This window comes from Ovis aries, chromosome 8 (genome assembly GCF_016772045.2).
Source record: "Ovis aries strain OAR_USU_Benz2616 breed Rambouillet chromosome 8, ARS-UI_Ramb_v3.0, whole genome shotgun sequence".
Classification (NCBI taxonomy): Eukaryota; Metazoa; Chordata; class Mammalia; order Artiodactyla; family Bovidae; genus Ovis; species Ovis aries.
In genome coordinates this window covers 88,954,603-88,968,723 of record NC_056061.1, presented here as the reverse complement: position 1 = coordinate 88,968,723, position 14,121 = coordinate 88,954,603, and the positions used below count along the sequence as shown (strand labels likewise).

Below are 14,121 nucleotides of genomic sequence, written 5' to 3'. Positions count from 1 at the left end.
AGTTATCTTATTTTTCTCATAACCAAGGATGTGAAACTCTTGGAGTTTGTACAGATGCAGAGTTAAATGGAGCTTGGAAATCCTCTGGTCCACTTGCCTGGTGGGAGAAACCCTGAGGGGCCAGGGCAGCCTCCCTCCCCAGGCTCTGTCCTGGCTCGGTGTCTGTCTGATCCAGACGCTTCAGAAGTCTTTCTGTTTTTGTTACTATATTTAACCAATTTTAATAAACTCTTCTGGTTTCCCTTGTGGCTCAGCTGGTAAAGAATCCGCCCGCAATGCGGGAGACCTGGGTTCGATCCCTGGGTTGGGAAGATCCCCTGGAGAAGGGACCAGCTCCCCACGGTGTTCTGGCCTGGAGAATTCCACGGACTGTAGAGTCTGTGGGGTCACAGAGTTGGACATGAGTGAGCGAGTTTCACTTTCACTTTTCTGATTAGAAGTGAATGGGATGCACATTTATTGTACCTGCAGTTCACCAGGATTTGAGAGACACGGTGCTGCCCAGCTTGGCATCAGTGGCACGAAGGCTCAACCCCATGAAAGTGCCTGCACTTATTCATAAAACAGTCCCTTGGACTCCAGAAGTCTGTGTTAGCTGGACTCTGGAGAGCGGATCTGAATGGCAGTTCTAGGCTTTTGGTCCTGGTTCCCTGCTTTGTAAGTGGGACGTGTGGGGGCAGGCCTGGAGGGGGCACCGGACGGTGTCTGGGCTCACTCGCCGCGCTTTCAGATGCTGTCTTTCCGTGGGTTGTGACCTGGTAGCGTATGGCGATTTTCCTTAGGGCACATCATGCTTCCCAGGTTTTCATGGACTTTCCTCAGGCCCAGGAGCTAAGAGAACTTCAGTCTCTGAAGGGCAAAGAGTCTGCTCTAAGACACGTTTTTATAATGACTTTTGAGCGATTGGACAGATTTTATACAGTTCTGTTTATAAGAAACATGGAGTGAGTTTCCAACTTAGAAAACGACTCCCCATGGCCTTGGGTGTGTATGTAAGATGTGATTTCTATCTTATTTCAAACGTCCAACCTGTAGCTCTTTGGCACAAGGACTCACATCTGCAAAACAAAGCTATTTGAGAGGGATGCGGTGTCCTGTGGCCTTCCCAGGCGGCTCAGCCGGTAAAGAGCCTGCCTGCAATGCAGGAGATGGAAGAGATATGGGCTTGATCCCCGACCAAGGATTGAACCTGCTCCCCCTGTATTGGAAGACAAAGCCTTAACCACTGGACCACCAGGGGAGTCCCCTAAATGGCTAAATCAGAATTTACTTTTAATTTCCATGGTTCCCATTTTCCCCTTCATTGGAAGGATCTAGACTCCCACATTCAACTGAATTAATAGATACTAACGTCAGGCAGGCTGTTGAAGTAGAATCAGCAGGAACTAGGCTGCACCTAACCATTCGACCTCCCCACTCTCCCCACCCTCCCCCAGCACCCTGACCTGTAGATTCTCTTACTGTGTTTCAAGAGGCATCTACAGAGAGGAGTTTCCTGGGCACGCCATCTTTGCTGGGGAAAGTCAGTGCCCATTTGGTTCATGTAGCTGTGAGCACAGGTGCCACTAATTTGTTGTAAGCATGGGTATTTAGGTGGTGTTTGTTGTGGAGTACGTCCTGAAGGAAAGAGCTGGACAAATGCAGGGCAAGATATCTTAGGGAGAGCTGTTCATAGGCACCAGCCCACCGGTCACTCCACACACACCTTGGCGTGGCCAGGGCTTTGAAGCCCCATTTACCCGACGTGGGGTAGAAAATCCTATTTAATTGTTCAAACGAAAGTACTCATGATTTGGGGGCTTCCCTGATGGCTTGGTAAAGTATCTGTCTGGAGTGCCGGAGATACAGGAGATACGGGTTCTATCCCTGGGTTAGGAAGATCCTCTGGAAAAAGAAATGGCAACCCACTCCAGTATTCTTGCCTGGGAAATCCCATGGACAGAGGAGCCTGGCGGGCTACAGTCCACAGGGTCACAAAGAGTCAGACACGGCTGAGCAGCCAAGCACACACGTGCTCGCGTGATTTGGGCCGACAGGTTTGTCATGCATATGTAACAGATGAAACTCAAAGAATGGCTGACCCGTGAAATGAACGCTTGATGCTTGTTGAAATAGTTTAAAACCAGCGCATATACTGACCATTTATTTATAAATTAATAGACACTTGTGTAATATCTTTTGAAACATTGAACTTTAATTTTAATTTCCCTCCTTAAAAAAAAAAAAAAAAAAAGGATACTGGGCTTCCCCGGTGCCTCAGCAGTGAAGAATCTGGAAGGCAGAGCAACGCAGGAGCCGCAGGAGACTTGGGTTCGACCCCTAGGTCAGGAAGATCCCCTGGAAGAGGGCATGGCAACCCACTCTGTATTCTTGCCTAGAGACTCCCATGGACAGAGCAGCCCGGTGGGCTGCAGTCCATGGGGTCGCAGAGAGTCAGACACGACTGACGTGACTGGGTCATGCGCGCATGCCCCAGCCCAGTTCCACGGAAGAGGAAGTTTCCCCGCCCCCAGCTCCCAGAAAAGAAGAATGTGCTATAAACTCGCCCTCCCTGAGGGCCAGTGCCTACCAAGATAAAATTGTTCACTTAAATAATTTTAATATAATAAATGTGAATAATTTAGTAGGAACTGATATTTATGGGAAAGTGGTAGCATTTGGCAGATTCTGATGGGGAAGAAAGATCACATCCATTATTTTCAGCAGTGTTCAGGTGGGCATTCTGCTATTAATTGTACTTGAAGACATTAATAGAAAGAGAAAATCACCAAAAATATACATATCAGTTCAGTTCAGTCGCTCAGTCGTGTCCGACTCTTTGTGATCCCATGAATCACAGCATGCCAGGCCTCCCTGTCCATCACCAACTCCCAGAGTTCACTCAAACTCACATCCATCGAGTCGGTGATGCCATCCAGCCATCTCATCTTCTGTCGTCCCCTTCTCCTCCAGCCCCCAATCCCTCCCAGCATCAGAGTCTTTTCCAATGAGTCATCTCTTCACATCAGGTAGCCAAAGTATTGGAGTTTCAGCTGTAGCATCAGTCCTTCCAAAGAACACCCAGGACTGATCTTCTTTAGAATGGACTGGTTGGATCTCCTTGCAATCCAAGGGATTCTCAAGAGTCTTCTCCAACACCACAGTTCAAAACCATCAATTCTTCGGTGCTCAGCTTTCTTTATGGTCCAACTCTCACATCCATATATGACCACAGGAAAAACCATAGCTCTGACTAGATGGACCTTCGTTGGCAAAGTAATGTCTCTGCTTTTGAATATGCTATGTAGGTTGGTCATAACTTTCTTTCCAAGGAGTAATCGTGTTTTAATTTCATGGCTGCAGTCACCATCTGCAGTGATTTTGGAGCCCAAGAAAATAAAGTCTGACACTGTTTCCACTGTTTCCCCATCTATTTCCCATGAAGTGATGGGACCAGATGCCATGATCTTCGTTTTCTGAATGTTGAGCTTTAAGCCAACTTTTTCATTCTCCTTTCACTTTCATCAAGAGGCTCTTTAGTTCTTCGCTTTCTGCTATGAGGGTGGTGTCATCTGTGTATCTGAGGTTATTGAGATTTCTCCCAGCAATCTTGATTCCAACTTGTGCTTCCTCCAGCCCAGCGTTTCTCATGATGTATTCTGCATATCAGTAGTGGGAAAAAAAAGTATTATAAGTATACTATTTCTGGTAGCATAAATAATTGAGTGGTTTTCAAAATAGCAGAAAATTCTGTTTCTTTTGCTACTTTGCATACATTAGGTGCATACAATTGTTGGTTTTACACAACACCGAAATTATTGACTTTTTAATTCATAGTGATGCTTTTGTGCCAAGGAATCTAGCACACAATTTCCTATGACCTTGAACTCAGTGAAAACCACACCATGACAAACTACATTATACCCCAGAAAGAGAGTAATCAGAATCAAATTGAGACAATTTATTTCAATACATTAACATTATTATTTTCACTGCTCTCAGCAGAATGCTTTCTCCTTCGTCTTAATGACATTCAATCTACCTTTATTATTTAGCACAAATAAGTGCCTGAGGTGTGTACAATGTATGTATGTGTGCAAATACATGTGTGTGTCTTTTAAAATCATACTGTTGATACAAAGACAAATCAGGATCAACCCTCTCTGTATCATCACTAATGCATTCCTGCAACTCTGTGATCTCTTTCCCTTACAGGATTAACTCTCCAGCACCCTGAGCCTTTCTGAACTTTACTGATTACAGGAAACAAGCTAAAGGACCTTAAAAAAAAAATCAAAATACATGTCACAGACTCCACGCACTATGTAAATTGATATTGACGAAATTGGTAAAAATACAGCAGCAGCAAGCAGTTCTAAAGGCCAGCCTGCCTTAAGTGCTTTGTATGTATCAAGTAACTTGATTCTTACAAACACCATGTCAGCTGGACACTCTTTATTTTCAGATCCATTTTGCAGATGAGGAAAATTGAGGTACAGTGAAATGAAGTCATTTGTTAAAGGGCCATAGTTTTCCAGGGGCAGAACTGGGACTTGAACCCAGGTAGGGTGCTCTAGATTTCAAACAGTGTTTTAGTTGACCATCCAGCCTCTCTAACAGCCTTTTGTACGAAGGCCTTCCTGTAAGCGCATGCATTTTCTCGGTTGTTGTTCCGTTTCTAAGTTGTGTCCGACTCTTTGCGGCCCCATAAACTGCAGCACGCCAGGCCTCCCTGACTTTCACTGTCTCCCCAGGCTTGCTCAAATTCATGTCCATTGAGTCGGTGATGCCATCCAACCATCTCATCCTCTGCCGCCCCTTTCTCCTCCCGCCCTCAGTCTTTGCCAGTGTCAGGGTCTTTTCCAATAAGTCAGCTGTTTGCATCAGGTGGCCAAAGTACTGGAGCTTCAGCTTCAGTGAAAAATGAGAGCAGCAAACTGCCCATACCAGGCCCTCTCTGTGAACTACAGGTTTCCCTGGTTATCACGCGAGACACGAGGCACAGCCCAGGAGGACCAACTGGGGTTTGGGGTCACCAAGAGATCTCCTTCTAGGTCAGGTTTCCCACCTATGAAATGAGATGACCACTTTGCAAGGTTGCTGTGGGTTCATGTTTGTTAAGGAGACCCAGAGCACAGATCAGAGCCTGACTTCTTAGAATAGACAGGTTCAAGACACAGCTGTGAAATTAGGTAACAAAAGCAGAATCCACCAGACTGCCTGGGGCTTGGAAGGTGCTCAGGACCAGAAGTCACTGTGATTATTCTTAGAAATACAAGAGACGCAGAACATGTGAAGAGCTTCTGATTTCATCCTGTACATTTATTTTTGTAAAATTAACTCTAATAATGCACAGTGGGGAAAAAAAGCCAGGAAAGTAGCTGATGCTTTTTTTTTTTAAAATGATCATAATATTTAAAACTTTATTTTAAAGTCCTATTACCTAGGCAATCTGACAGTCCAGCTTGTCTCAATTCCCTAAATCTCTGGATGGCTGAAGTCTTACTACTTCAACTTCTGGAGTAGAAAAGGGGCTGATCAATGGTTGTTTTTAATTTGTACCTATTGCCTGAAGGCAATCTGGCTTATGGTAAAGACACACAAACATAAAATTATACCTTTAAAAAAAAAAATCAAACCTAACTGAGCGTTTAGGACATAGCATGAAACCATAGCTCATTCCACAGAAGTTTGCGTCCTTGGCACAAGCAGTTCGAACACACGCGCGTTGACAGCACGCGCCACACTGCCGTCCCCAGGAGAGGCCCTCTAGTAGGCACTGATCAGCTCAGTTGTCTTCACAACGGTGTGGCTGTGGGCTTCCCCTGTCTCCCCCCATCTTTAGAGGAGAAAAGTGGGCGTACATGTATGTCCCGGAAACCCAGCTAGAAGGCGCAGAGCTGGAGCTGGGCTCCGGCAGTTCGGGGAGAAAGGCCACGGTCCAAATCTCAGCAACTTCCCCAGGAATTCAGCCCAGGAGGGGTCAGAGGTACAAGAGCAGCCGGGGCCCTCGACTAGAGACGTGCAAACGAGCTTTGGGCGGACTGAAGACCCCACAAGACCAGCCGTCGATGGAGCTCCAGCCACATTGCTCTCCGACTGATACAGAACAGCGTTTAAGAACCGTTCGGGAGGACGCAGCTGCACGTGTTCTTTGGTCCAGCAAATTAGCTCCCTGGGGCTATGGAAGGAGTGACCACAAAGCGGTGCTGGGCACAGGAGTTCAGTCCCTTGCAGTTCTGGAGTGCGGAAGTGTGAACACACGGCAGCCTCTCCCGATGACTAATGTGCTAAAGTTAAGACGTGACGACTGGGAGGAAAAGCCGAGGATGTGACTACAGTGTTTGGAGGAGGCAACAGAAAGACACCGAGGTCAGGGGCTCCAGTCACACTAGGACCTTTTCAAGGGACTCAGGGGGAGCCTCAGAGCCAATCAGCCAATCTGGGGCCTCTGAGGAGCTTCAGGGCCTCCATCCACGGTCATCTCAGCAGGATCCAGACAGAGGTCATCTCAAAAACATCTATGAGCGAGGTCTTCTTTTCATGCAGTGAGTCTCACTGAAGTCCACGGGAGACACACAGAGTTTCTGAGCAAACTACTTCTGCAAAAACACTGCCCACTTGGGCAGAAAGGAATGGAGAGAGTGCAACCCCCAGATTCCACTGTCAGGAGGCAGGCTGAGAAGACCACGCAGCTGCAAACAAGACTTATACCTTTCACTTCAAAGCAGAGACTCAGAAGGTGGAGCCAAAAGCCGGTGGTGAAGCCATGAGGATTATCCCCAGCGTGCTGCGTGTGTGCCCACTCAGTCACTCAGTCGCATCTGACTCCGTGTGACCCTGTAGACGGTGGCCCACAGGTTCCTCTGTCCTCCCACTCCAGGCAAGAGTGGGTTGCCATGCCTTCCTCCAGAGGATTTTCCTGACCCAGGGATCGAACCCGAGTCTCTTACATCTCCTGCACGAGCAGGCAGGTTCTTTACCACTATCGCCACCTGGGAAGGCCCGATTTTCCCCAGACTTGAAGCCTAATTGGGGAACTTCCAAGCTCACTGTGTGGCTTCAGGATTCCTACAGCACAAAGACCCCTCTTCACCTTTCTCTCCTCTTGTGAAATGAGCAGCTCATAGCCCTTTCCTGCTGCCTGTCCCACCATGGTTTGTTGGCTGGGCTGGGGACAGATGACTTTTCTGTCTGACTTCTCAGGTCCCTCATAGCTCAGCTGGTAAAGAATCTGCCTGCAACACAGCAGACCCCGGTTCGATTTCTGGGTCAGGAAGATCCCGTGGAGAAGGGATAGGCTACCCACTCCAAGATTCTTGGGCTTCCCTGGGGCTCAGCTGGTAAAGAATCCACCTGCAATGCTGGAGACCTGGGTTCGATCCCTGGGTTGGGAAGATCCCCTGGAGAAGGGAAAGGCTACCCACTCCAGGATTCTGGCCTGGAGAGTTCCACAGACTGTATAGTCTGTGGGGTCACATAGAGTTGAACACGACTGAGCGACCTTCACTTCTCAGGTCCATGGATGGGCAGAAACTGAACTTGACTAGACCCACGAGCCTCCTCTGCCCTTTTGCAAATTCCAGTGAGGAGCTGATGAACTTTGAGTTTGCGCTATGAGAGATAAGAATCTTGGGAGCCCTGGGAGCGGCTGAATGTGTTTGAATAATAAAAGCTAGAGGGTGGATGGTGGCAGACAGACCTACGGTGGCCCCAGGTCCTGCTGCTGATGCCTTTGTGGAATCCCCTCCCTGACTCACAGAGCAGGACCTGTGACTTGGTTCTAACCCACAGCTTACGGCAGTGGTGACAAATACCGCTCTCCTGACCGTGGTACCGTCTGCTGGTAAACTCACTTTCCCTCCCTTTGTTGACTCTGAAGATGCTAGTGACCATGAGTTCTGCCACCGAAGGAAACAATACTGTCAACATCCCCGTGAGCAGGGACACACGTTTCTGCAACGAGACCTCCGGATGAGAAGAAGCCTGGCCAGCACCTCGTGAGGCCCTAGGCAGGAGGCTGCGCCGTCCCATCCCTGGACTCTGACCCGCGGACACTCGGAGATCACCACTGTTTGTTGTTTTAAGTTGTTACAGTCGTGGTAATTTGTTACACAGCCACAGGGAATTGGCGCATGTAATTTATTCCTTTAACACGAATAAAGGGTGTGATGCCAATATATAGTAAAAATTTTAATGGATACATGATTATGGCTTTGCTTCACTATTTTCATTAATCTGAGTTCTTAGACTACTTATAGCCCAGTTAATTTATGAAATAAGCATTAAGGTTTTAAGACAATTTTGCACAGAGTAGTAATTTCTCTGTATATTTTAGCCCTCAAATTTTAATTGATGCAGTTTGCTAGATCAAACTTGGATTTATGGGGTGCAAAAGGATTGCTAATTGTGCTTTGATCTCCTCCTGTTTATCAGATAGTTCTAGGCACTTACCAGACATGATCATATTCTCAAAAAAAAAAAAAAAAAGCAGGGGGCGGGGATGGTCCAGGCTCTATATATGTACACGTAGACCTGACTCACCTCCTTGCGCAGCAGAAACTAACACAGCTTTGTAAAGCAACTATACCCCAATTTAAAAAAAGTGTTTTTTAGATGGTCATAGTCGTAAAGCAAATGAACAAACAGAAGTCCTGAGAGAAAGATATTATCACTAAGTCTACTTTGCACCTGGAAAAACTGAGGGTTGGAGATGTTGAATGCCTTGCCCATAAGGGCAGAGCTTGGATTTGAGCCCAAGTTAGATGTACCCCCAAACTCACATTCTTTATGTACATTACGCTGGTTATTTTTAAATTTTTAAAAGTCACAGAGGTAGCAGATTCTGTCCCTTCAGTGCTATTCGTCTGTTTCCTGTAACCAACATGCTTTTTAGAGTGATAATCTTTAAGTATTGTAAAATTTTCATAATTATGTTGAACACATGAGTAGTAGAAATGCAAGCACTTTCCTTTATTATTTCAGCAACTCTTCCAAATTCATTTTATGAAGCCAGCATTATTTTGATACCAAAGCCAGACAAGGATGCCATAGGAAAGAAAATTACAGGTCAACACACACGCAAAAGTCCTCAACAAAATGCTAGCACGGAGGGAGTTCCCTGGTGGCCTAGTGGTTAGGATTCTGGGCTTTCACTAGCGTGGCCTGTGTTCATTGCCTGGTTGGGAAACTGAGATCCAGCAAGCCACACGACATGGCCCAAACATAAAAACACTGGACTTCACTGGTGGATCAGTGGTTAAGACTCTGTCTTTTAATGCAAAGGGTGTGGGTTCAATTCCAGGTCAGGGAACCAAGGTCCCACATGCCACCAAGTGTGGCCAAATTAAAAAAAAAATGCTAGCAAGGGAGAGAATGCTTGTAAATCATGTATCTGATAAAGGACTAATATCCAAAATCTATAAAGGACTCATACAATTCAACAACAGGAAGCCCAAACAATCCAATTTAAAAATAGGCTGAAGATCTGAATAAACATTTCCCCAAAGAAGACATACAGATGGCCAGTGGGTACAGGAATGGACGCTCAGCGTTGTTGACCACCACAGAAAGGTGCACCACAGCCACAACGAGATAGCACCTCACGCCTATTAGAATGATTATTATAAAGAAGGCAAAAAATAACAAGCGTTGGTAAAGATAACAAGGAAAGGGGCCCCTCGTGCTCTGTTGGTGGGAGTGTGTATCTGTGTGTGCACGAGTGTGCACCCAGTCGTGTCTGACTCTGTGCAACCCCCTGGACTGTGGCCCGCCAGGCTCCTCTGTCCATGGGATTCTCCAGGCAAGAACATTGGAGAGGGCTGCCATTTTTTCCTCCAGGGGAATCTTCCCAACCCAGGGATTGAACCTGTGTCTCCTGTGTCCCTGGCATTGGCAGGTGGGTTCTTTACCACTGAGCCACCTGGGAAGCCCCTGTCTATTGGTGCAGTCACTATGAAAAACAGTATAAAGATTCTTCAAAAAAATTGAAAAAACTATCATATGATCCAGCAATTCCACTTCTAGATATTTATTCAAAGAAAACAAAAACACTAACTTGGAAAGATATATGCACCCATCCGGTCCCATCACTTCATGGGAAATAGATGGGAAACAGTGGAAACAGTGTCAGACTTTATTTTTTGGGGCTCCAAAATCACTGGAGATGGTGACTGCAGCCATGAAATTAAAAGATGCTTACTCCTTGGAAGAAAAGTTATGACCAACCTAGATAACATATTGAAAAGCAGAGACATTACTTGCCGGCAAAGGTCCGTCTAGTCAAGGCTATGGTTTTTCCCGTGGTCATGTATGGATGTGAGAGTTGGACTGTGAAGGAAGCTGAGCGCCGAACAATTGATGCTTTTGAACTGTGGTGTTGGAGAAGACTCTTGAAAGTCCCTTGGACTGCAAGGAGATCCAACCAGTCCATTCTGAAGGAGATCAACCCTGGGATTTCTTTGGAGGGAATGATGCTGAAGCTGAAACTCCAGTACTTTGGCCACCTCATGTGAAGAGTTGACTCATTGGAAAAGACTCTGATGCTGGGGAGGGATTGGGGGCAGGAGAAGAAGGGGACCACAGAGGATGAGATGGCTGGATGGCATCACCGACTCGATGAACCTGAGTCTGAGTGAACTCCGGGAGATGCTGATGGACAGGGAGGCCTGGCGTGCTGCGATTCGTGGGGTCGCAGAGTCGGACACGACTGAGCAACTGAACTGAACTGAACTGATGGTAGCCAAGCCATGGAAACAACCTGTTCTCACTGATGGATGAATGGATAAGGAAGACGTGCCCTAGATATGCAATGGAATATTATTTAACCATCAAAAGAATGAAAAGTTCCCATTTGCGACCTGGATGGACCTCGAGGTGAGGCATCATACCAAGTGAAATAAGTGAGACACAGAAGGACACTGTGTGATCGCTCTTTTATGTGGAACCTGAATACAGATTAGAATAGAGTCCAAAAAGTCAAACACACCTCCCAGACCCAAGCCCACAGGCAGAACAGACGGGTAGAGGATTGGAAGGTGGGAGAAATAGGTGAACTCGTTGGCACATGTATCAAAGATTTGATTCAACTAATTACTTAATAAGGTGGTAAGATGCTAAGATTGATTCAAAAGAGAATTTCACGGATGAAGATTTAGTCCATGGAATTCTCCAGGCCAGAATACTGGAGTGGGTAGCCTTTCCCTTCTCCAGGGGATCTTCTTCCCAACCAGGGAATTGAACCCAGGTCTCCTGCATTGCAGGCAGATTCTTTACTAGCTGAGCCACAAGGGATTTATGTAGTGGCTGGTAAACAGTGTCTTTCACTGAGAATGACAAACCCGCTGAAACTTAAAGGTGCGCACACACACACCAACAGAAGACAGTAGAATCGCCTCAGTGGGAAAATAACCCTGCTATATATACTGGAATCCCTTTTAGGATTATTTCCTTAAAGTGATTTGTGGTTATCTCTCCTTACACTTTATCAGTTTTTATATCTTCGGAGGTATTTATAGATTTCCGATTTTAGACATTCTTTCCTTCCTGTGATGTATGATTAAATATATTCTTTCTTCCTTGTGAGAAAGGGAGTTTATCACGTATAACGAAACCATAAAGAAGTAATTCGCAAGTCCTATGGAGAAGGCAATGGCAACCCACTCCAGTGTTCTTGCCTGGAGAACCCCAGGGCCGGGGGAGCCTGGTGGGCTGCCGTCCATGGGGTCGCACAGAGTCGGACACGACTGAAGCGACTTAGCAGCAGCAGCAGGTGAGGCGGAGTAACTCCTTGGCTCCCCAAGCCGTAATGCCAACTAAACCACTTTACCACTTTCTTTAAACATGTTTAAGATAAACAGTCTTAAGAGGCAGGTTTTGTTGGAAGCGCCTTTGCATAGCGCTCTAAATTCCTAAGCCCGTCTCCGTGTGTGGTCTGGGGGCTGAACCCGGGGAGACGAACCCTGTGGGTTCCCAGGACCCGCCCTGGGACCGCGGTGGACGCCGCGGGGGTGTCACCGGGACGCGCCGGGCTGACCGCGGGGTGTCGCTGCAGCAGAGACCTGCCCCGGCGCATCCCCTCCGAATCCCGGGAAGGGACCCTTGCTCCCCAAATCAAAGCCAGCTGTAACGCACCTTAAATAAGAGCTCAGACAGAAGCGTTCCACGGAGACCCTCAGTCCTTGCTGGACAAGCCACTGCCACTTGAAGTTTTAAGGAATGGTTGAAGGGCGCACAAAGGAACATTCGGTTATTCAAAAGGGTTGATTTTTACGAGAAGCTTCCAAAAGACTCCCCGCAAAGTGGGTTGGTACTGACATCCCCGTGTCCCTCCACCTCGGGGAGAGGCCCTTCTGCACCCCCCGCCCCTGGGCTGAGCCCTCCACTCGCGCCCGGGAAAACGGGTTAACGTGCGAGGTCCAGGAATCCCAGTCTCCTTCCCTCTGGCTCCCCCGGGGCCTCTTTTGGGGGACGATAGGAATTGAGGCTTCGAACGGCTCGCCTTGAAAGGCCAGGGGAGCGCGGCAGGTGGCCGGCCGCCGGCGGGGCTGCAGGCGGCGTGGGGGCCGCGGCCGCTCCCTCGGCTGGAGGCGGGTCCCCGCTGCGCGCTCATTAGCGCCCACTCTGCTTAATGGCTTCCTGGGGCTGGATGTTTACTTGTCGTTTGTTTTCGCCTCTGTTGCCCAGCTACCGCACCGCACGCTGACCGCGACTTTTCTTGGCTTCTCTGCAGCGCGCGGCGGGAGTTGCTGGACGTGCGCCCCCGCGCCAGGCCTCGGCGCGCACAGCCCCGGGTTGGCCCTGGCGCGAGGCCCAGGACCCGGGACCCGCGTTCCCGGTCCGGCCTCAAGTGCGCTTCATCGTTAGCATGGCTCAGGAATGGCGGGGGAGGGTCCTCCCTGGGCAAGCCGCGGCTCTCGGAGGCCCTCTGCCCAGAATTTGGTGGGAGCTCTGCTGGCCCCGCCGGCCCCTCGGGGACACGTGAAATGCTGGGAGCTGACAGCAGGGGAGACCCGAGCCCCAGGGCCTTCACACCCTTTACGCCCCGGGGTCTGCCCTCTGGCCAGAGCAGGGAGTATCCACGTCATTTTGGGCAGAGTCTTGGGAACAGGCCCCGGTGAATGAAAGCCCTTCCCTCTGGAGGGGGAAGGGTCCTACCTACCTTGGGGCGTAGGGGGGACGCCCTGAGTATCTGAGGGAGTCCGGGGTACCGCCTGAAACGACCTCCTGAATGAAGAATTGCTGTAGGAATCCGACTGAAAAGACTGGTCCGTGCTCCTCCGGATTACCCTGGCAACGTCCATGAACCCTCTCCCGATCGTCGTCCTAGAGCCCTGGACTTCCTCATGGTCGTCTTGAATTGAATGGAAAATTCCACTCCAAGCTATTGATAGAGATCCTTGGGGAAATTCGAGGGGTCTTCTGGGGAGGTACTGTTTTAAAGAAGCTATTTCATGTATCTAGTTGTACCTCCTAAGACAGGCCTTATCAGTTCCTAAGAGATGAATGATATTTAAAAGCGGTGAGACTCCCAGTGTTTTCTGTGAGCCTGGCAGAGGCTTTTATCACAAGCACCATATTCCTATGTGACGATTGGTTTACAGTGTATGGTAATTCTGGAGTCTGCATGTCAAGGCGATAAAACTAGAAACTGAATTTTAGGAGAAAATTACCTTTATCTACTTCCTCTCATGGCCCTCAAACCTACCCACCCCTTTCTCCCTTCCTTTCCGGAAGCCCTCCTCTCTCCCATCACCTCTCCGAAGAATTCTCCTTATATTAACTCCTAGTTACCACCATCTAGGATGAAAAAAAAAAAGAAGAAGAAAGAAAGGAAAACAGTTTACTTCCCTTGGAATTGTTTCCTTTTAGTTTTTAAATATAAATAACCCCTAGAATTAAGGGACAGAGACTTTTAAAGGTGTTAGTTTTCTGGAGTCAGTTACTGTTGAAGATAATCCTTTCCTAACTAGATAGCTGCAAGTTAGCCAGGTGTTGTCCTTTGATGCTCAGAAACGGCATTTTAAATTTCTAACTACCCACTGACTTATTGTTTGCCATTAAATTGTCACTTTGCGATATATGTATGTATATATATATGTATATATATGCCCACGCACATATATACTGTTCTTTTTGAGGATA

At 47.8% G+C, this 14,121-nt stretch overlaps 1 long non-coding RNA gene across 1 annotated transcript; it reads right to left on the bottom strand.

Annotated features, from left to right (window-relative positions):
• Positions 1-2,112: 2,112 nt before the first annotated feature.
• On the bottom strand, positions 2,113-12,481 carry LOC132660217 (uncharacterized). Its single transcript, XR_009601561.1, has 2 exons — positions 12,112-12,481; positions 2,113-3,638 (listed from the first exon to the last, which is right to left on the bottom strand). It is a non-coding gene; the product is annotated as an uncharacterized LOC132660217 (long non-coding RNA).
• Between the last annotated feature and the right edge of the window lie 1,640 nt (positions 12,482-14,121).